At 37.3% G+C, this 21861-nt stretch overlaps 1 pseudogene; it reads left to right on the forward strand.

Moving 5' to 3' along the window:
* Positions 1–66: 66 nt before the first annotated feature.
* On the forward strand, positions 67–21078 carry LOC132635841 (calcineurin-binding protein 1-like; annotated as a pseudogene).
* Positions 21079–21861: the final 783 nt, after the last annotated feature.

Consider the following 21861-nt stretch of genomic DNA (forward strand, 5'->3'; position numbering starts at 1 on the left):
GAAGTGAAATATTTGTCTACTATCCCTTTAAATCTAAAAGCACATTGATAACTAAGATAAACTCACTCTTTTTTCAAGAGTCCATATGATAAACTAAACTTATTTCTGCTGAGAAATGAATTCAAGAAGAGAAACTTAGTGGAGGTTTGGCCATAAAAATTATTCACTTTTTTCCGGAAATTATTTTCACTTTTTTTACTTTTAGCGTTTGGCCAAAAAAATTATTCACTTTTTCTGGAGTTGTATTCCGGAATACTAAAAACAAGAAAAACTTGTTTTTCAAAAAAAATTCACTTTTTTACACTGCATTTCACTAAAAATCACAATTTCAAAAACTATGGTCAAACACAACTCCAACTCCAACTCCAACTCCAAAAATTCCAAAAAAAGTGAAAAAGTTTTTGGTATTTATGGCCAAACGGCACCTTAAAAAAAGACTAGCGTTTATTTTTTGTGAAAATGATCTTGAAAACTCAGGTTTTTGTATTTTGTTTGTCAATGAACATTTGAGAAGTTCATTCGATTTTTTTTTTTGTTTTTTTTTGTTTTTTGTTTTTTGGAAGATCTCCAATTTGTCAATCTTTCGATAACTCAACAACAAATTTGTCTCCAACTAGATTATGGTTGTAGGCGGGTAGGGTGTATGGGTCAGATTTTTTTATTAATTTGAGATTTAAAATTGGGTTGATTTAATTAAACGACGTAGACCTCTAATTGGAGGCCACGTGTCATATCTGGTATTGTAAAGCCGACGTTAATGAAAAAGGGCATGGATGAGTCATTTTGGTAACGGGCGATGGCATAAATGAGTCAAACTATTGATGAGTAGCATAAATGAACCATTTCCGATGGCATAAATGAGCCAAACTATTGATGAATGACACAAATGAGCCATTTCCGATAGTTCGATGGCATATTTGAGCCTTTTCCGAATTTCCAATAACTTCTTCTCTATCAAGTAAAAGTAGAAAAGATTAAAAGAAATTCGCATGAACACATTATATGATATTGCAAATTATTAATTAATTCAACTAAAATACTAATCCCTCCGGTTCAAAAAAAGTGTCTACTTAGTCATTACACACCCTTTAAGAAAATACTAACTGCTACGAATAAGTAATTTGACTGAACTATCACTTTTGTAATTACACTCTATTAAGTTACGACAAGGACAAATCCGATTAGAAGATTGCTTCCCAAACTGACCCCACGGGGAAAAATCAAGAATCCCAAACAATTGGACATAGCAGAAAACTGGTAAAACAAATTGGAGAAACATATTATTCCCCGCCCAATTCTTGAATGGATTAGAGTTCAACTCAGCTCATACTTGCTTGTTTCTTGCTACAAAATGGTAAGCTATCAACACCTTTAACTTCTCCCTCTATATCTTTCAACTGTGGTTCTCACTGATTCTTTCTTCTTGTTATGTTTTTTTCCCTTCAAAAATTTGGGTTTCAGTTTTCAATTGCAGCTATCAATGATACAGACTCAATAAGCCAATGGGAACCTTTAGCCCCAACCAAAGAAGCACAGGTAAACTTTCTCCAGTTTTTTTCTTGCTTTTGCAGTTTTTTATGTGTGTGATTTACACGTGTTGTTGGTGCAATTGTTGTCTGAGATTAAATGGGGTTTCTATATGGAAAACAAAGATAGTTCTTGGAATGCAGAAATATAGTCTGCTTAGTAATTGAGATTCAAGAATTATTAGTAGTAAAGAGCCCCTTGTGTTTCAGTACCCTAATTTTGCAAGCTTAAGATCTAAAAACAAAATAACTTTTTCTACTGAATGTTTACTTGATTATCTTCCTTTGTCAAGCATTTAAAATACTAGTTGCATTCAAGGGTGGGAGCCAAGTGGGTAGAAAGAGGTTCATCCGAACCCCCTTCGGCGAAACAATACATTATATACACAAGTTTAATGTTTATTATGTATATATAGCTGATGTTGGATCCCCTTGGTTTCTCCATGTGTTTACTTCTTTATATTTTGATCCTCCTGAATGACTCCGCCACTAGTTGCATTAAGACATTATGAAGCATCTCTCTTTTGTTTTTTCGTTTCCCTTTTCCTCAAAAGTTGGGGGACTCTATCTACTACGCATGCAATCTTGTGATCACTTGTTTCTTATATGGGATGATATTTTGTTACAAACTTTATTGTTTTACTGTGATGAAGAGCAAGCAAGGAGCTATTTAGATTTTCATCTTTTTACAATGGATTTACGATTTGGTTTTTGCAGGAATTTCATTTATCACAAACTTACCATGAAGGACTTTTGAAACTGGAAGCTAAAGACTATAAACAGGCTCGTGAGCTTTTGGAGGCTGTATTAAAGGATCCTCTGGTCGCAAATTCACAGGTACGTGCTGATGGTTACCTTGAAATCACCATCTTTTGTACGACATCCTTACTAATGATTAATTTTCTTCTTCTTATTTTGTGTTTCCATTATAGGTGGATAATAATTCTAGTGATGGTCATCTCTTGCAGCTCAGGTGTGTTTGAGGCCTAACTTCTAACTCGAACTACTAGTTCTAATTTTATTATAATTTCGTGTCTTACTCGTTCCTGGCTACTACTTCTCTAATAATCTTGAATAGCAAGTGGACTACCATCTCTTCTAGCTGGCTTTAGAACATTTTCCATTTAATTTTCTTGTGCATTGAAGCCCATTTGTTGCTCTTTCCCTCTATCATTGGTAGTCGAAATTTTGCATTATTGTTAGTGAGACTATGTTGAATTGAAGATTTTAAAGATATCTAAAAGAGCATGATGCAATGGAAGGATTCAGTTTGAGCGTCTGATTTTAGAAAATTAATGCGCCTTTATGCACGTTGAAGACAGAATTAAGTTAATAAAAAGTGTGCTTTCTCTAACAGTTTGAATTGTTAGATGAGACGGCGGGACACTTTAACACGGTATCACAACAAGCAGAAGCCTTTGGTTCAAGTGTCATCATTACCAATTATTTACCACAAAAAGAATTTTCACACACTTTAAGAAGTATGTGAGAGGGCCTGTTGAAGACAGAATTAAGTCAATAAAAAGTGTGTTCTCTCTATCCGTTTAAGCTTTTAGATAAGGCGGTCACTCACTTTAAAACATAACATGGGACTTTCACCAAAAATGTATTCCCTCCCTCCCAGTTTATGTGAAGGTAAATATCAGGACCCTGCGTTTAAGATATCATATTTGACTAATATGCTTTTCTTAGTAAAGAAACGTTAGTGTTGCACAAGGGAGGAGGAAGGGGCAAACGGAAATACTCCCTCTGTTTCAATTTATGTGAACCCATTTCCTTGTTAGTCCGTGCCAAAAAGAATAACCTCTTTCTATATTTGGAAACAATTTACCTTTATGCAATGATTTATAGCCACACAAAATATATGTGACTCATTTTACACCACAAGTTTAAAAGTCTTCTCTACTTTCTTAAACTCCGTGCCTAGTCATATGGGTTCACATAAATTGAAACAGAGGGAGTACTATTTATGGGGTTTGAACCTTCCACTTTCCCGGTGAAAGTGAGGAATATTTCTGTTGATAGGTGGTGGTGAGACTCGAGATGTGGACCTCATCTTGCTTTGGTACCATATTGGATTTTGTGACCTGCTTAATCTATTGGTAAAGATGCGACACTTATATTTATTTCTTATAGTTTGCAACATAAGGGAAGTGTTGGGGGTCTCGACAGGTAGTCGTGGTCAGCATTGAGGGGACTGGTGGTGGAATGGAGAAGTTCAAGGGAAGGTGGAAGCAAAGAAGGTGGCGTATGCGAAGTTGATAGAAAGCAAGGATGAGGTGGAGAAGTGGACGAATACAAAACTTTATAAGATGGCGAGGAAGGAGGCGAAGTTGGCGGTTTCGACGGCAAAAACGGCAGCTTTTGAACGCATGTATGCTGAACTAGAAGAGAAAGGAGGGGACCAGAAATTGTTCAGGCTAGCCAAGGCGAGGGAGAGGAAGGCACGTGATGTGGATCAAGTAAAGTGCATCAAGGACGAGCATGGCAAAGTATTGGTAGGGGAGACTCTCATTAGACGGAGATGGCAGTCATACTTCTGCAAACTCTTGAATGAAGAAGGGGACAGAGACATTGTGTTGGGAGAATTAGAACATACAGGAAGGCGTCACGATTTTGGGTATTGCAGGAGTATTAAGGTTGACGAGGTTAAGGGTGCTGTTCGTAGGATGCGCAGAGGAAGAGCGACCGGACCTGACGAGATTCTTGGGGAATTCTGGAAGAGCGTGGGCCCGGCAGGTTTGGAGTGGCTGACTAGGTTGTTTAATGTCATCTTTAAGACGGCATTGATGCCCGAAGAATGGAGGGCGAGTGTAATGATCCCTCTATACAAGAATAAGGGAGATATCCAGAGTTGCAACAACTATAGAGGTATCAAGCTGCTAAGCCATACTATGAAAGTGTGGGAAAGGGTGGTGGAGATGAGGGTGAGGAGAGGTGTGTCTATTTCAGAGAACCAGTTCGGATTCATGCCGGGACGCTCAACTACAGAAGCCATCCATCTTGTGAGAAGGTTGGTGGAGCAGTATAGGGAGAGGAAGAAGGACTTACACATGGTATTCATCGACCTAGAAAAGGCTTATGACAAAGTTCTAAGACAGATCCTATGGAAATGCTTGGAGGCTAAAAGTGTACCTGTGGCGCATATTAGGGTGATCAAGGACATGTATGAGGGAGCCAAAACCAGGGTAAGGACAGTAGGAGGAGACTCAGAGCACTTTCTAGTTGTGATGGGGTTGCATCAAGGATCAACTCTTAGTCCGTTTTTATTTGCCTTGGTGATGGATGAATTGACACGGCAAATTCAAGGTGAGGTGCCATGGTGTATGTTGTTCGCGGACGACATAGTCCTGATCGACGAGACTCGTAGCGGAGTTAACGCTAAGCTGGAGAGTTGGAGACATACTCTGGAGTCTAAAGGGTTTAAGCTGAGTAGGACCAAGACAAAGTACTTGGAGTGTAAGTTCAGTGAAGCACCTCAGGAGGCTGGCTTGGAAGTGAGACTTGGTACCCAGGCCATCCAGAAGAAAAATAGTTTCAAGTACCTTGGGTCTATTCTGCAAAGCTGCGGGGAGATTGACGATGATGTCACACATCGTATTGGGGCAGGGTGGATGAAATGGAGGCTTGCTTCCGGAGTGCTATGTGACAAGAAGGTGCCACCAAAACTTAAGGGCAAGTTCTACAAAGTGGTGGTTAGACCGACTATGTTGTATGGGGCGGAGTGTTGGCCGGTTAAGATCTCTCACGTTCAAAAGATGAAAGTTGCCGAGATGAGAATGTTAAGATGGATGTGTGGCCACACTAGGAGTGACAGGATTAGGAATGAGCATATTCGGGATAAGGTGGGGGTGGCCTCGGTGGAAGATAAGATGCGAGAAGCGAGATTGAGATGGTTTGGGCATGTGAAGAGGAGAGACACAGATGCCCCAGTGCGGAGGTGTGAGAGGTTGGCCATGGATGGTTTCAGACGAGGTAGGGGTAGACCGAAGAAGTATTGGGGAGAGGTAATTAGACACGACATGACGCAACTACAGCTTACCGAGGACATGACCTTAGATAGGAGGGTTTGGAGGACCCAAATTAGGGTAGAAGGCTAGTAGATAGTCTCGTTTTCCGTTCTTATTAGTAGTCGCATTATCGCAATATAATTTCTTCTGCTCAGATTTCTGCTATTATCTGTTATTTCCTGTGCTTCGATTATCCTGTGTTATCTGTGTCGCTTGCATTATATTATTTCATTTCATATCGCTTTGATTCTCTTAACCTTATCTGACTTCTTTTTATGCTTTTATTGAGCCGATGGTCTTTCGGAAACAGCCGTCCTACCTTGGTAGGAGTAAGGTCTGCGTACACTCTACCCTCCCCAGACCCCACGATGTGGGATTTCACTGGGTTGTTGTTGTTGTTGCAACATAAACCAAATACTCAAAATAGGGGCATTGGCACTTCTCAGAGCTTTAAGCATGAAGTTCACCCCTCATTTGTGCAATAGGAGCTGTAATATGGTTGGTTGTGGATTTTAATAAACTAAATAGTTCCCCTATAAATGTGCCTCAAATATAATTGACTACTAATTGTAAATATACCTTTTTTTTTTGGATAACTGAGAAATTCCCGAGGGATAGTGGAGCACGGTCCGAAACTCAATGGATAATGGGCCCGCCTCAACCCTTCTCCTCTTCTATTGACAATCACTTTTATAAACATTACTTTTATAAAACATCTATTTCTCATGTTGGTTTGCTGTACTCATTCACATCTCTGCAGATTTTTGGCACTGAAAAATCTTGCCACTGTTTTTCTGCTCCTTACTACAAAGATGCTTTGCAATGCTATCTTCAGGCCGTAGAGATTGATAATAAGGATTCTGTTGTCTGGAATAAGCTGGGAACTTTAGCATGCTCAATAGGAATGTTGGGCATTTCCCGCTGGGCATTTGAACAAGGGTTATATTGCAGTCCCAATAACTGTGAGCATTTTATATTATCGTTGAAGTTCTTATAAGCTGCCTTATATAAGCTTTTCCTGTTACATGATTTGACTGTTAAAGAGCTCCCATATTCACCTTATGCCAGAGTCCTCTTACTATATCTTTAGCCTTTGCTTCTTCTTGACTAATGTGCAGGGAATTGCATGGAAAAACTTTTAGAAGTACTTATTGCTATAGGCGACGAGGTTGCCTGCCTTTCAGTTGCTGAACTAATTTTAAGACACTGGCCTTCCCATTCTCGAGCTTTGCATGTTAAAAGAACCATTGAAGAGTCTGAACCAATTTCATTTACACCAAGAGGGATAGACAAGCTAGAACCTAAACATATGCGGCTGAAATTCCCAGAGAAGAGAAAAGCTGCTGGTGATGACCTTGACGAGGAACCAGTTTCCAAAAAGTTGAAGCAAAATTTGGAGTTCTGCCTTTCAGAAGTTTCCTGGACAGCTCTGGCCAGTGAACTCTTGAAAATTTTACATCCATCAATTGAATCTAGTTCTGAACTTGGACTACGGAACGGCGTACCTGGTGATGTTAGAATCACCATTAAATTGGCCAGCATACCAGAAAAATCTAAGGATCCTTCAGGAAGGATAGATACACCCTCCACAGCTGGCGAAAACAGTTGCATTTTGGATTACAGGTCTGAGAAAGGTAGTGTTAGTAGAGAAAAAGAATCAAGTATGTGTGGAGAACACCCTCAAGAAAGGCGAAGCAGCCGCCTGGAAAGGCTTAGAAGCCGTAAACCAGACAAAGAAGAGTTAGATTTTGAGACCAACAGGGACCTCGCTAAAGTTGTAATGCAATTTCTAGGACCCTATCTTGCGAATCAAGCAGGACTTGCAGACCAAGCTGAGGATCTTCCTAATTCACCAGACACAGAGTGTAGTGATGTTGTTGAATTTGTCCTGAAAACGACAAAAAATCACGGTGATTACCACTTGGGTCACTTGCTCCTGGAAGACGTTGCCAGGCGAGGCATTTTGTATCAGGATGGCATGTCTAAATTTTTAGATCTGGAGAAGGTGACAAGGTTTTGGGGCCAGGAGAGGACTTCTGAGTGCAATTTGTTTCTTGCTGAGTTATATTATGATTTTGGTTTGTGTTCTTCTGACAGATCAAAAAAATCTAGCTTGATGTCAGAGGCTTCATATCGTCTGTGCAAAATAATTGAATGCGTTGCTTTGGACTATCCATTCCACAGTATTGGCAGGAAAGAAAGCTCTTCAACGAGGGAGCATTGTCAGAGTAATGGTCATAGTGACTATCCATTTAGTAAAAATCATGGGTTTTGGGTTCGCTTTTTTTGGTTAAGTGGGCAATTGTCTCTATCAGGTGGCGACAAAGTGAGAGCTCGAGAAGAGTTCTCTATTTCAGTGGAGCTTTTGACAAATAAGGAAAGCAAGAGTGACTTCGTTTTCTTGTCCCACTTAAAATTGCATAAGAGGCTGACTGTCAATAGAATCCTCCATGAGATTCATCTACTGGATGTTGATTTTCTAATGAAGGATGGTATCCATCAGTTAGTTGAGAAAAATCTGCACTCTGAGTGTGTAAAGGCACTTGCTCCTCTTCTCTTTTCCTCAGAAGAAGTCCGTGCTGAATCATCATGTGTCACCTAACATACAGGGAGAGGTTTAACTTCAACTGAACTGTCTGCCTTAGATATTTTAATAAAAGGATGTGAGGAGACGGAGCCATTGGACATTGAGGTCTATTTAAATTGCCACAAAAGGAAGTTGCAGATGCTCATTTCTGCTGTTAGTGAGGAAGAAAATCAGTTTTCTAACCAGATGAAAGGTTCAAAAACGTCATCTGTCTCTGACACAGAGTCAAATGAAATCCCAAGTGACCTCTGGAACTTGATTGCTCAAGAAGTGAAGGCAACATCTCAGTGTGCCTCAAGGATAAAGAGCATCACAGACCCTTCTGAAAACTCTGTAAGTCAGTATAATTTTTTTGGCCATTTTTTGTTCATTATTGCAGATGCGTTGATCTTTTAATTTCTTTTTTAATGAAAGATGCTAGATCACTATCAATATCGAGACGAATGATAATTTCTTTATGATGTGATGGGAAAAAACCCTGCATTCAAATAAAGAACCTTAGACAAAACATACACAGAACGAACCTTTCTTTACATTTTTTTTTATTATACATAGGGGAAAAGGAAGGGGAAATGAGGGAGAGGATCGCACGGTGGGGAACCAAACCCTCACCATCACCAACACGGTGAAAGTTCAAATAGCCAACCAATCCAACCAATTGAACTACAAAGATTCTCAATTTACCAGTTTTCAAAAAAAAAAAAAAAAAAAAGCTACAAAGGTTCCCCTTAGAATGAACTTTTTATTGGAAGTATAAAAAGTTTGAACTTGTATTGGCTTTTCTTGGTTTCAACCTGGAACCCCTCTCCCAAAAAAAAAAAAAAAAAAAAGAGAGAGAGAGAGTGTGACAGAAGATTAAAAAATCGATAGACTAGCTTGTGACAGTTCCTCACTGTCAATGAGCTATGGGTTTTGACCTCACATATTGGAGCACTAGAAAAACATGTAATGCTGATCAGTGTAATGTTGTCTGCACCACCCGACATGTAGTTGAACATTTGCATGCTACACTTAGCTTACTTTTAAAGCTTAACATACTGCTGAGAGTACAATGCTTTTTGTGAAGTTTTAGGGGGGTCTCTAGGATTTCAATCACGAAATATGTGAGATTTGGTTTGTTCAATGATGGTATGTCTTCAGGTTTGTGAATTATGCTGATAATTGTTACGTATAGCATTGGAGGGAAGCTGAGGCAAGAAAACACTAGGTGATTTCTTCCCATTTGCCTAAGCCTTGGTGGGCAGCGTTACCCGGTACCTGTGCTGGTGGGAGGTTGCAGGTACCCGGTGGAATAGTCAAATTGCGAGCGAGCTGGCCCGGACACCACCGTCATAAACAAAAGTGTTAAAGTATAGCATTGATCTTTGCAACTTTATCTCATAGTTGTTGGCTATTTAGTTGTCTGGTAATTCTACTAGAAAATTTGAGCATTATGCATTTTGTTTATAATTATTATTGTAGTGATGTCCTTTTCTGGTGATGCTTATTTTTAATGATGCCAACACCTAGTTTTATTGTAAGGGTAAAACTTATTGTAATTTCTTTTCTGGTGATTCACTTTATTGTAATTTCTTTTTCAATTTGTTTGTCCATATATTTGTTATTCATGCTTATAATTTTTAGTCTTGGACTAAACATATAATATTTGTATTTTTTCTCCATTTGCGCCTTTTTTCATTTAAGCCCACACTTTATTAACACTTTGTGCTTAAAGCCCCAACAGACCTTAGAGCGTTTTTGCGCTTTTAGCTTTTTATAACACTGGATGTAGATTTCTCATTTTGGTAAATAAAAGTTATTTAATTACCAAAAAAATTTAGACTTCAGTTTTAAAAGATTTTAAGGTTAATGTTCATGTAAGGAATCTACATATTAATTTATTAAGGAGGATACTGAGAAAAGAACTTGATGATATCTTTGAAGAGTGGGGGACTTCTGCTATCTCGTCTAAATATGCGCTCTCGTTATCTACTTATATCTTTACTCTATACAATAACAACAACAACCCAGTGTAATCTTAGTGGGGTCTGGGAAGGGTAGAGTGTACGCAGACCTTACCTCTACCTTGAGATGGTAGAGAGGTTGTGTGTGATAGACCGAGGGCTCAAAGAAAAGTGAAAATGAAAAGGTGAAATAGGAAGGCAGTAGCAACAAGCATAAAGAATAAGAAGATAATAATCTAAGAATATAATAATCGAGGCTAAAGAAACAACAGGTAGTAATAGAAATCTAAGAATGCGAAAATATAAGAATAATACTAACACTCTGGGAATGGAAAAGAAATACGCCCGTCTACCTACGAACTTTCTACCCTAATTCTTGACCTCCACACCCTCCTATCAAGGGTCATGTTGTTGGTGAGCTGAAGTTGTACCATGTCCTGCCTAATCACCTCATCCCAATACTTCTTAGGCCTACCTCTAACCCTTCTCAAGCCCGCTACTGCCATCCTCTCACACCTCCTAACCGGGGCATCTTCACATGCCCAAAACATTTTAACCTCACTTGCCACATCCTGTCATCCACGGGGGCCACTCCCACCTTGGCCTGAATATCTTCATTCCTAATCTTATCTCTCCTAGTATGCCCACACATCTATCTCAGGATCCTCATCTCTGCTATTCTCATCTTCTGGACATGGGAGTTCTTGACTGGTCAACACTCCGCCCCATTTAATATAGTCGGTCTAACCACCACTCTATAGAACTTACCTATAACTTTACTCTATATTATTACTAAATGAAACCTCAACGCGAAATGTTGTCCTGACTTTTTGGTCCTTTAAAATATATTTCACATTAGACATAGTTTTCATTTAATTAGTTACCTAATTTTTAAGATTTTGAAATCAACAAAAGTTTTGCTTTAAATCTTTTCTTGTATGAACTACAGAAAAATCTAATATTTAAGACCTTAAAATCAACTAAAATATTCAGCTTATGTAAATCTTTTTCTTAGCCTCAAAGTGAAATGTCGATTGACTTTCTGTCCCTTAAAAATAGATTTCATATTAGACGAAATTATCATTCAGTTATTTTTATAATATTTAGACCTTAAAACCAATTAAAATTTTGTTTTATATAAAAAATTTCTTATTTGAACTATGTAATATAACTATATATAATTCACTTCATGTTAATTTTAGGAATAAGCTGAAAATTAAGAATTTCATTATCTTCAATTAAATAATTCAAGAGCAATTAGTTACTTTACAATAACAACATACCCAGTATAATCCCACCAGGTGGGGTCTGGGGAGGGTAGAATGTACGCAGACCTTACCCTTACCTTTTGACGGGTAGGGAGGCTGTTTTCGATAGACCCCCGACTCAAGGAGATGAAAAAGCATCAGTAATAGAACAAGCAGTAATAACTCAAGATAATAGGACGACGTAGTAAAAAAGAACAAGCAATCCAAAGCAGTATAGCAAGACATGGCAAATTACTATCAAACACAAGGGCCTACAAGAGTAATACTATGACTACCAGTATGCAAGGATAAGTGGGAAAACACTCAATTACTAACTAACCCTCTACCCTAATTCGTGTCCTCCATAGTCTCTTATCTAGTTACTTTGAGGAGAAAATTGAATTGATTTGAGAAGTTTTGATCGATGAAATTGTTTTGAGAAGTTTTGATCGATGAAAATTTCTATGTCAGTAACTATACTCACATATATAGTGATACTATTGTGTAGAGTCAAAGATCTAAACCATGCTCAATCCAAGTTGATTCCATCTTTCTTGTGTCATTGGAAATGTTTCTCAAGGTATTTACTTATGTTTATATCTCTAATTTGTTATTCAAATTAACACTCAACCTTTTTTAAACTAATTTTATGCTCGGGAAGAAAATCATAGACATGCTCGAAGGGAATAGGGAAGATGGAAGTATATCTGTTTGTACTTTGTACCAATATCTAGTTTGAATATGATTGATAAAAGAATTGTCAACGCAGCGGAAGATTTTTATATGGGAAAAGAATTATAATTATATTACATAATAGGAAATGTTTTATAAAGAAAACATTGCAACTTGCGTTGTATCCTAACTCAATGAGTAAATCGTTTTAAGAAAATTTATAAATAATATATTAAAATTGTGTTTGCGTTATAAAATAAAAACGTAAATTCCTGAAGATAGCAGATTTCACTTCATAACTGAAGTAATATTACAAATAATATTTAATTTACTTGTAAATTATCTATTGTGAAGCAAGACATTGGGTGGAGCAGTAAATCAATCATTCCTCAGACCTTAACAATAAATATCAATTAAAAGCTCTACTAAATTAGGACGCACTACAAATTTGAGGCAAATTAACCAAAAGTCCAAATGTTAAAGAGGTAAAAAGGGCATGCGAAAGGAACCTCTGAGAAAAGTTCTCGAAATGTACTATTATTTAATAAAATAATATTTCTGGTGTAAAAAACTAAATTAAGTGTACGAAAAAAACATAATAAAAAATTGGAGTATCATCTTGTTGATATGAGGTCTAAAGACACCATTTAAAACCTAGCAGATTTCACATAAGACTTAATTATTTTCGTATATCTTCCATTATTACTAATTATTTTACATAATTCAAATAAGAAAGAGAATTTAATAAGTTAAATCGTAGTTTGATTTTAAATTCCTAAATATTAGGAGTTTCTACATATAGTTCAAATAAGAAAAGATTTAATAATCAAAATCTTAGTCAATTTCTAGGTCTTAAATATTAGAAAAAATAATTAAATTACAATTCTATCCGATGTGAAATCTATTTTCAAAGAGTTAAAAAAGAGAACGACATTTCACTAAGGTGTTTCATGCTGTTTACTATATATAGATAATAATTACCTTACCTTATCAAAAAAGCTTTTGTTGGAGTGAAGGGGGACGTTAGCGCATTTCTGGAAGGACATCTCACTAAGGGTTTTCATGTTTTTTAATATATATATAGACCTTATCGAAACAAAAATTGTTGGGAGCTAAGGGGGACGTTAGTGCATATCGTTCTTACAGTCTACATGTGATTGCTCCTACTTTTTTCAGGCGGAGATACATGAGTTATTGGCATTAGTATATTATGATGGTCTTCAGAATGTAGTACCAATCTATGATCAAAGATCTGTTGTGCCATCCAAAGATTCAGCATGGATGATGTTTTGTCAAAACTCAATGTGACACTTTCAGAAGGCCTTTGATCACAAGTAAGTCTGTTTGGTGACTCCATTTCCCTTGATTATTTCTTCATCTAATGTAACCTAATGCAATTTCAGGGAGGATTGGTCTCATGCATTCTATCTGGGAAAACTCTCCGAGAAGCTTGGATACTCACATGAGACGTCATTTTCATTCTATGCTAAAGCTATTGCTTTGAATCCATCTGCTGGGGATTCATTCTATAGGATGCATGCTTCACGGTTGAAGTGACTTTGCACATGTAGGAAACAAGATGAGGAGGCCTTGAAGGTTGGTGCTTTTCTGAAACTCACTTTATCTCCTCTCCGTTTCCTCTTTTATTGAGACAGTCAGAAGTGTAAGCAAGCTATGATACAAACAGTTGAGTATTGATAGTCGTGAAGATAGCTAATTTAATTTTAGCTCTTCTCGTTTTTTTTATAGACCTAATCTATCCCAATTGTATGTAAAATTTTGAGAGACAGCAAAGCCACATTTCAAAATATATATACAAGCTCAACAATAATAGTTTCCCTGGATTCTTTTAAACATGGCCCGCTTAGAGTTGAGGTTTGTGTTATAATACTCTTCTCTAATCAGCAGCCCATATAAGTTCATGAAATTCAGTAGCATGTGCGTAGTTTCCCTTTTTCCTTCACAGCTCATCACAAAAAAGTTCTCAAAAAATAACTTGACCATTGCATTTGGGAGAGGGCGTACTTAGCATGTCTAAACTAAAATGGTTTCTTCTGAATATTTTTAGTCTGTATGCCCCTTCTCTGACTAGACTTGGTAATAGTTGCCTTTTTCAAGTGGTCATTTTCCATGTCTTAGGAGGACTGTTGTTGACTTAATTAGTGCCTGGATGCATTTTAGGTTGTTGCTGCGTACTGTTTCAATCAACTCAGGATACTATGATGGATATCCTCAGTAAGGTTTGCCCATCAGTTTCAGAATCGACGTGCTCTGAGGATAGAACTCCCAATGCCTACTCTGTCAATGATGGAAAAGGGGATTCGGATTTACTTATGGAAGGCGCGTGGCAGATGCTTTACAATGATTGCCTTTCTGCCCTTGAAATCTGTGTGGAAGGGGACCTGAAACATTTTCATAAGGCTAGATATATGCTTGCTCAAGGCTTATATCGAAGAGGTGGAGATAAGGATCTACAGAAGGCAAAGGATGAACTTTCCTTCTGCTTTAAGTCGTCTCGTTCTTCATTCACAATAAACATGTGGGAGATAGACAGTATGGTCAAAAAGGGAAGGTAAACATTTCCTTTTTTTTCTCACTGCTGTCATTTAGGACATAGAGGAACCACTATGACAGCATTTTCTGATTCCTTGTAGATTGTTCTCTTTTTATTTAGGGAAGGCCTTTCTTTTAATTGAATCAAAGTCTTGGTGTTGAATATCACACCAAATGTTATCAGCTTTTAACATATGGTGTAAAAGGATTGGCATCACGTCGACATAAACTATTGGAAAGATCAACACTGAGTTTCCAAAAGACCCATTCAAGTATCTATATAATAAGACATTCTCTTTCCACCAAAAAAACTAAATGGAAGAAAGGACACCCTTGAATGTCCTTACAAGTCTTTTCCTATTGTTCCTTTCTCACAAATCATCCAAAGCACACATTGTGAGGAATGAAGCTAGCCAAGAGAAGATTGAGGAAAACATTGCTTGATTACTCCCTCAAGCTATTAGGGGTTTAAATAGTGAAGTCTACATGTTCTAAGAAAGGAAAGAAAATCAAAATTACAAATTACAGGAAATAAATCAATCTAATTGATTTTGGTTTATCCTAATTGATATGTACTATACTCGCAAGATCCTAACATTCCCCCTCAAGCTGGCACATACATATCTTATGTATTAAACTTGCTGTATATGTAACTTGTTTTGAGAAGGGTAAGGGACTTGGTGTATATATCTGCAAGCTAATCTTTTGACTTGACGGACTTTATGACAATGTCTCTTGAAATTATCTTTTCTCAGACGAAATATCAATCAATTTTTATGTGCTTGGTCCTACATGAAACGCTGGATTTGATCCAATGTCAAGTGCAGCCTGATAATCACACACAAGTTCAATTTGGCCAATTTGTCCAAATCTCAGTTCTCTTATAGCAATCACTTGATTCGATGAGTTCACCTGTAGCCACTGCCATAGCCTGATATTCTGCTTCTTCACTTGATCGTCCAGTTACGTGTAGTCTGTTACTTTTCCAAGAATAGATGCCCTCAACCATAACTCTAGATCTGGATATATTGTATGTCTGCCCAATCTGCTTTTGTATATCCAACAATATGTCATGTCCTCGATCTTCGTAAAGTAGTCTTTTCACGGAACATATTCCAATGACTATCACAAGGAAAATTCAAGAATTGACTTACGACAATCATTAGGGAAACAATGTCAAGCTGAGTCATGGTGAGGTAATTTAACTTGTCTATCAACCTCCTATATCTTCCTGGATCATTCATAGGCTAAGTTGGTGGAAGGTTAATATTTTGATCGATGGAGTATCAATAAGCCTACAGTCTGTCATGAAAATGCCTGATCTGGATTGAGCAACCTCAATACCTAGGAAGTACCTGAGCGGACCAAGGTTCTTGATTTAAATTACTGAAAAAGGATGATGCTTCAACTTGGTAATTTCCTCTTCATTACCTGTGATAGCTATATCATCAATGTAGACCATCAAATACAATCTGGAGAGAAGTGACGATAAACTACAGAATAATTAGATTCACTATGAGTCATAGTAAATTCCTGGATAACCGTGTTAAATTTGTCAACCACACTCGATGGGATTGCTTAGGTCATAAAGTGATCGTCGTAGCCTGCACACCATGTTACTGAACTTCTCCCAAACACACCATATTATTTGGTCCTATGCTCTTGCTCTTGTTTGAATTTACTTTTAGGTTTCACACGCAGTGATAAACTTGTTTGAATAGTACTTTTACGATTCAAGGTCCATGATAAGGCTCAATGGCCTTGGCCCTTTTTTGGACAACCTTGAATTTCAAATCAATGTCAATATAGAGTCGTACTAACACCCTTTGACACTACTATTACAAATCTTTTCGAATTGGTGCTTCAACTTCTTTTTTGCCATCTTCTCCTATCAAGGTTATCCTGGATCGTCTGAGAATGATGTAAATTGGGTTTTCTATCCTGCAAGGTCTCTCCATTTCTTCTGGAGATCAAAATGGTTATCGTTACTCTCTTTGATCACTGCCAAGTTTTCTGACAGGCTTTTGTCCTTGACGTCGAGGTAACTACCGCATAAATCCTCTACTTGGTGGAACAGCTCCCTATGACCTAGCCCCTAGGTAAACGAGTCTCCTTTCTTCTCAGACCGGTGCGGCCTATTTGAAAAAAACATCCACCAAGGAGCAAGATTTACCCCTCTTCCCATGACTATCTGTAAATGGAAAGTGGAAAAGTTTAGGGAAATCTTCTAGTTTTCACTTTAAGACAACAGATACTTTCAGTCTTCACATGCTCAACCTGCTCACTCTGTGAATGTTTCCACCAAAGATGTGTTCAAGAAATATTTATCTCAAGCATCCCAAGCCACTAAAATATTGTTTTATTATGTAATCTTTTGTAAGTATCCATTAATGGACAAAGATGCTCATGCCACTGCTTCCTAGTAAGATTTTGAAATGGCAGCCATTTTGCAACGCCTCCTACAATTTTGTTGGCTGGCACACAAATTTCGTTGGTCACACTTCATGTACACTAGGCTTGAGTTATGTACGGTGTCAGAGTTTTTATGTGTTCATTTGCTTGCTGGAACTGAGTCAATTGATTTGACTATTTAAATGTATGTCTCAATTTTTCATATTGTCGGGCTTAAGCATTTGCAGAAGCTAGTTTATTTGCGACACCCAAGAATAGGTTATATCACTCACAAGTAGGAGAGAAATATAAGTCACTATAACAACTTAGGGAAATGTGGAAGTCGATGAGAAGACTGACAGGAACTGAAGTTCAATTGATGAATGCCTATGTTTGTTAGGGAAATGTGAGGTTTTTAGGTTGTTCTAGTCAGCAAATGGTACAGTGATGGCAAGATTTTATTTCATGCACCTGGTGAACTTGGTAACCATGAGGGGCAAAGTCAATTAATCATGTTCTTAGATGAATCTCTTTTCAGGTCCATTACTTGGTCAGTATTGGAGCCACATTTCTTGCCTCATTAGCTGATCATTTCCTTAACTTCATATTGCAGGCGCAGAACCCAAGGTTGCTCAGGGAACAGGAGAGCCCTAGAAGTTAACTTGGCAGAAAGTTCTCGGAAGTTCATTACTTGCATCCGCAAGTACATACTATTCTATTTAAAACTGCTGGAGGAGACAGGAGACATCTGTACGCTTGACCGGGCTTATTTCTGTCTTCGGACAGATAAGAGGGTACTGCCATATGAATTGGCTGCATACATCGTTCACAATGACTAGCAGCATTAATGATTAGCCTAATGGAAAAAAAACATATTGTTCTTTGTACACCTTCTCCGTATTGCATTGCCCTTTTTGAGGTTGCATCTATTAGTAAGCCTCTTTGAGGGTAATTTAGAAAATTCACAGCTTTATTATTTATAAGAAGGCATTTCTACTAGCTAAATTTTATGTGCAGTTTTATTATTGATAGGGTAGCATTTCTCAAGCAATATCTTAGAGCTCTACAAGTTGGAATAATAGTAAATATTTTTGTTTGACAAAAGAATAACAGTAAATATAAAATGCAAAGAGAGTTGATTTACCATGTATAATGCCATGGAAAATAATGCAGGAAAAACATAAAAAGTGCTTGGAAGAACATATATTTTAAGTTACATACATCTGCTTAAAATTCCTATTTTGTGATATTCTATTTAGACCCTCATTTCTTTCAATTCTCTCGTTGTTGCCTGTTCCGTTGGATACCGGCATGGAACCTAAAGCTCTGCCCATACTTTTAGATTTAATTAACTCATCCCACTCTTTTAAATTTGGTTATGTCTCCATATCTTATTTAATCAAAACTCCCTTGTCTAACATATATATATATATATATATATATATATATATATATATATATATATATATATATATATATATATATATATATATATATATATATATATATTTCATCCAGTTCTCCGTCTTGTCTTGAAGATCTCATTCCAGTTGCCCTTGGACGATACTTAAAAGGCATTAATTTCATCTATACATCAGACTGGTAGTACGTCTTGTGGTGCTAGCAACCCTAGTGAGCATCATCTAGAGAAAATGTTCTCTCTGTTCATGGAACAGGTCACCATGTGGTCTGATATTTGTGGCTTGCCTGAAATAAAGAGCTCTGAGTTGACGGAGAGCTACTTATTTGGGTAAGTCCTTTTGAAGTGACCCCAACTTTATGTGTGCTGTAGTAACTTGAAGTTTTTCTGTCGTCTCCAGCTTTGCTTACATTGCAATCGAGAAAAAACTTGTTTTCCGTCTCTATAGTAATTAGAAAAAGTTTTTTTCCCATATCTTCTGTAGTCTCAATATTGATCTACACCAGTTGCAAGATGAAAATTGCTCATATATAAGAACTATGTTCAGGTATAATTATTTTCTAGTATGGTAAACGCTATTTTGTTTTATTTGTGTTTTTGATGTAAAAGAGACATCAGTTAGAAGGATTTTTTTTTGGATAGTTATTGTCATACCTCTTATATTGGCATCGTCTTGGCGTGATATGCAATGAATGAATTTGGTTATCAAAAGAAAGTTGTATAATTTTGTTCCTATAATTGTGTTGGTGCACAAGTAGGAACTGCAAGAAATAGATATAATTTGATAACTATCTGAATAGGATTAGTACTTATACATGTGTTAGTTGGCTAGTTGTTGAATATTCTCATTACAAATGCTTGTACCTATCAGGATAATGTCCTTGGGTCAAGTACTTTATATATTTTTCATTTTTGCGAATGTATGAATTTTTCAGTGTATCCCAGAAGTGTCTCTGTTGTTTATTCATCCGAGTCCTAGCTGTTAGATTGGGCTTTGAATAATAAAAATGATACTATGAGCATTTGTGGAGTACAGTTTCAAATTCCTTAAGCTATATCCCCTACTTGCTTACACTTACAGCAGTTTGCTTATACATAAACCATTCTGATGTTCATTGCAGATATCTTTATCGATATATCCAGTCTTTAGAGCAGAATATCAAAGTTGAAACGCTTGAAGGAATAAATGAAAAGATACGCAAGCGTTTGAAGAACCCAAAGCTGTCGAATAGTAACTGCGCAAAAGTTCATAAGCATGTTTCTGCTGCTTGGTGTCGATCACTTGTAATTAGTATGGCTTTAATAACGCCTTTGCATTCAAGACTCTCCAGTGAAATCCAAGGTCCAAATTCGTCAGCTAATGGATTAGATAACTCACAACTGCTTTGTGTCGATCTCCAATTGGATGAACTATGGAGTTCATCTTTTGAAGACATGAATCATTTGAAGGATCTTGAGAGGAAGTGGAACCCCTCATTGTCTAAAATAAAAAATGTAATAGTAAAGAGAGCTGCAGATGAAGATCTGGAAACTGCTTCTATATTGCTTAGGTCTTGCTATAATTTCTACAAGGACACATTTTGTGCATTGCTCCCATCAGGTATAAGCCTTTATATGGTGCCATCGCAATTTGCTACAGAAACATATATCCAACCTGGGATAGACGCGGTCGACATACTCGATATGAACACTTCACGGAAGCTAATTTTGTGGGCCTACACACTTCTGCATGGCCATTGCACAAATGTCTCAACTGCTATTAAGTATTGTGAAGAAACTTCCAAGGTATTACATCCATCCTTGTCGAGTCCGTGTAACATAATTCTATTTTGCTTCTAACATACGATACTCCTTTCTACAACTCACTCGTACTAGTTCAGGATTTTTTTGTTTGTTCTTTGGCTATTAAGAGCATGTAGAAAAAGGTTAAAAGGGAAAAAAAGGAAGATATCATTTCTCTACAACTGATGAATTTGAATGCTGCTTTCGATGCAGTCAAGGATTAAAAAAGGAAGTGGCAGCTTGTTGTCTTCAAATGCAAATGCATCTCCTGCCACACCTTCCAATATAGGTGATATACTAGTTTCATAATCCTTGTCAACGTCAAGTGGTGGATACATATTTGTTTCCTCTCCAAGCTGATTGGTAACTATGTTGTAGGTGGAGGAAGAGATGGGATGAGTAAAAGCTCTGAACCAGATGTTTCCCCATTATCAACTCCGGGCAATGCACCATATTCTGAAACCGACGGATCACAAAAAGTTACACCTCCCAGTTTGCCAGGAACTGAGAAGCCAAGCGCCTCTTTCTCCACAATGGGGGACACGATGGATGCATCATCGACATCTCTGCCTGAAGTAGAGAGCACCACTTCTCCAAATGCTGATCAGGGGCAGAAGGTTTTGTCGGCTGAACCTGGAAACATTTGATGTTGTACGTCATGCTTTAGCTAATCTGTTTTGCAACTTTTCCTTGTGACTGGTCTATTATTTTATGTAAGCAGTTCCTTCTTTTCTTGAAGAGCCCGTCTTTCTTTCTTTCTTCTTTCTACTGTTTTTGGTGTCAGAGGATACAAATATAGGTTCTTCCCCTTGTATTGTATCGCCTTGTACCTATTCTGACTGCTCTTGCTGAGAACGATTCTATGTATTTTTTTTCGGTATAACCAAATTTATACCATGTATTCCCCTTGTACAGGTGCTATTTAAAACCTATCTAATTTTTCCAAAGTTTTTGAATTTTAGCCGGAAGAGGGTAACTTTAGACAAAATCAGCGCTCCTATTTCTTCTTCTGCTGCTGCTAATATGAACACCCGTATTCTGCTTGAATGCATAATTAGCTACAGATTTGGATATCATGTCTGGTAAACGTTGCTCGTCTCTTTCATTCACTCTCTTTCAATTAATTTGAATGTTGTGAAGAGAATATGGGTCAAAGGAATGGTGTTTCATTTATGAAGTGGGATCCTCATGCTTCAAATGCTTTTAGTACATTAATATCCAAGCTAAATAGTTTGCTTCCACAGCCAAAAATGCAAAAGTTCAAAACTTGCAATAATTTTTATACCATCTTCTGACACATGAGTTTGAAGTTAGGTGTTGGCAATTCTAAAGTTAGACCCGAAAGAATGAAGTTAGAAATTAACTCGTGATTTTGAACTTCAGTCCTGTACGTCTGATATTGATTTTGAGCTGGCTAAATTTTAAAAGTGCTGTAAATTTGGTTAATCTTAAATATGACCTTAAAACGGCTATTTGTGCACTTTACCTAAATCTTTTGATATTCGACACCCGTGAGCTCAACTAATTTGAATTCACGTTGTAAGTGGCCAACTAAAGGGGAAGCGATCCATATTAGGAGTCTCTCCATTCTCAAGCTCAAACTCGAGATCTCAGATTAAGGAAAAGGGATCTCATCCATCCTACTACATCCAGTAAAAGGTCACATTTAAGAACCCTGCTTTTTGCCTTTTTCTTTTTAAACTCCGGCTCTGGGATGGACTTACTAGTTA

The sequence above is a fragment of the Lycium barbarum genome, chromosome 4, assembly GCF_019175385.1.
Source record: "Lycium barbarum isolate Lr01 chromosome 4, ASM1917538v2, whole genome shotgun sequence".
Taxonomy (NCBI): Eukaryota; Viridiplantae; Streptophyta; class Magnoliopsida; order Solanales; family Solanaceae; genus Lycium; species Lycium barbarum.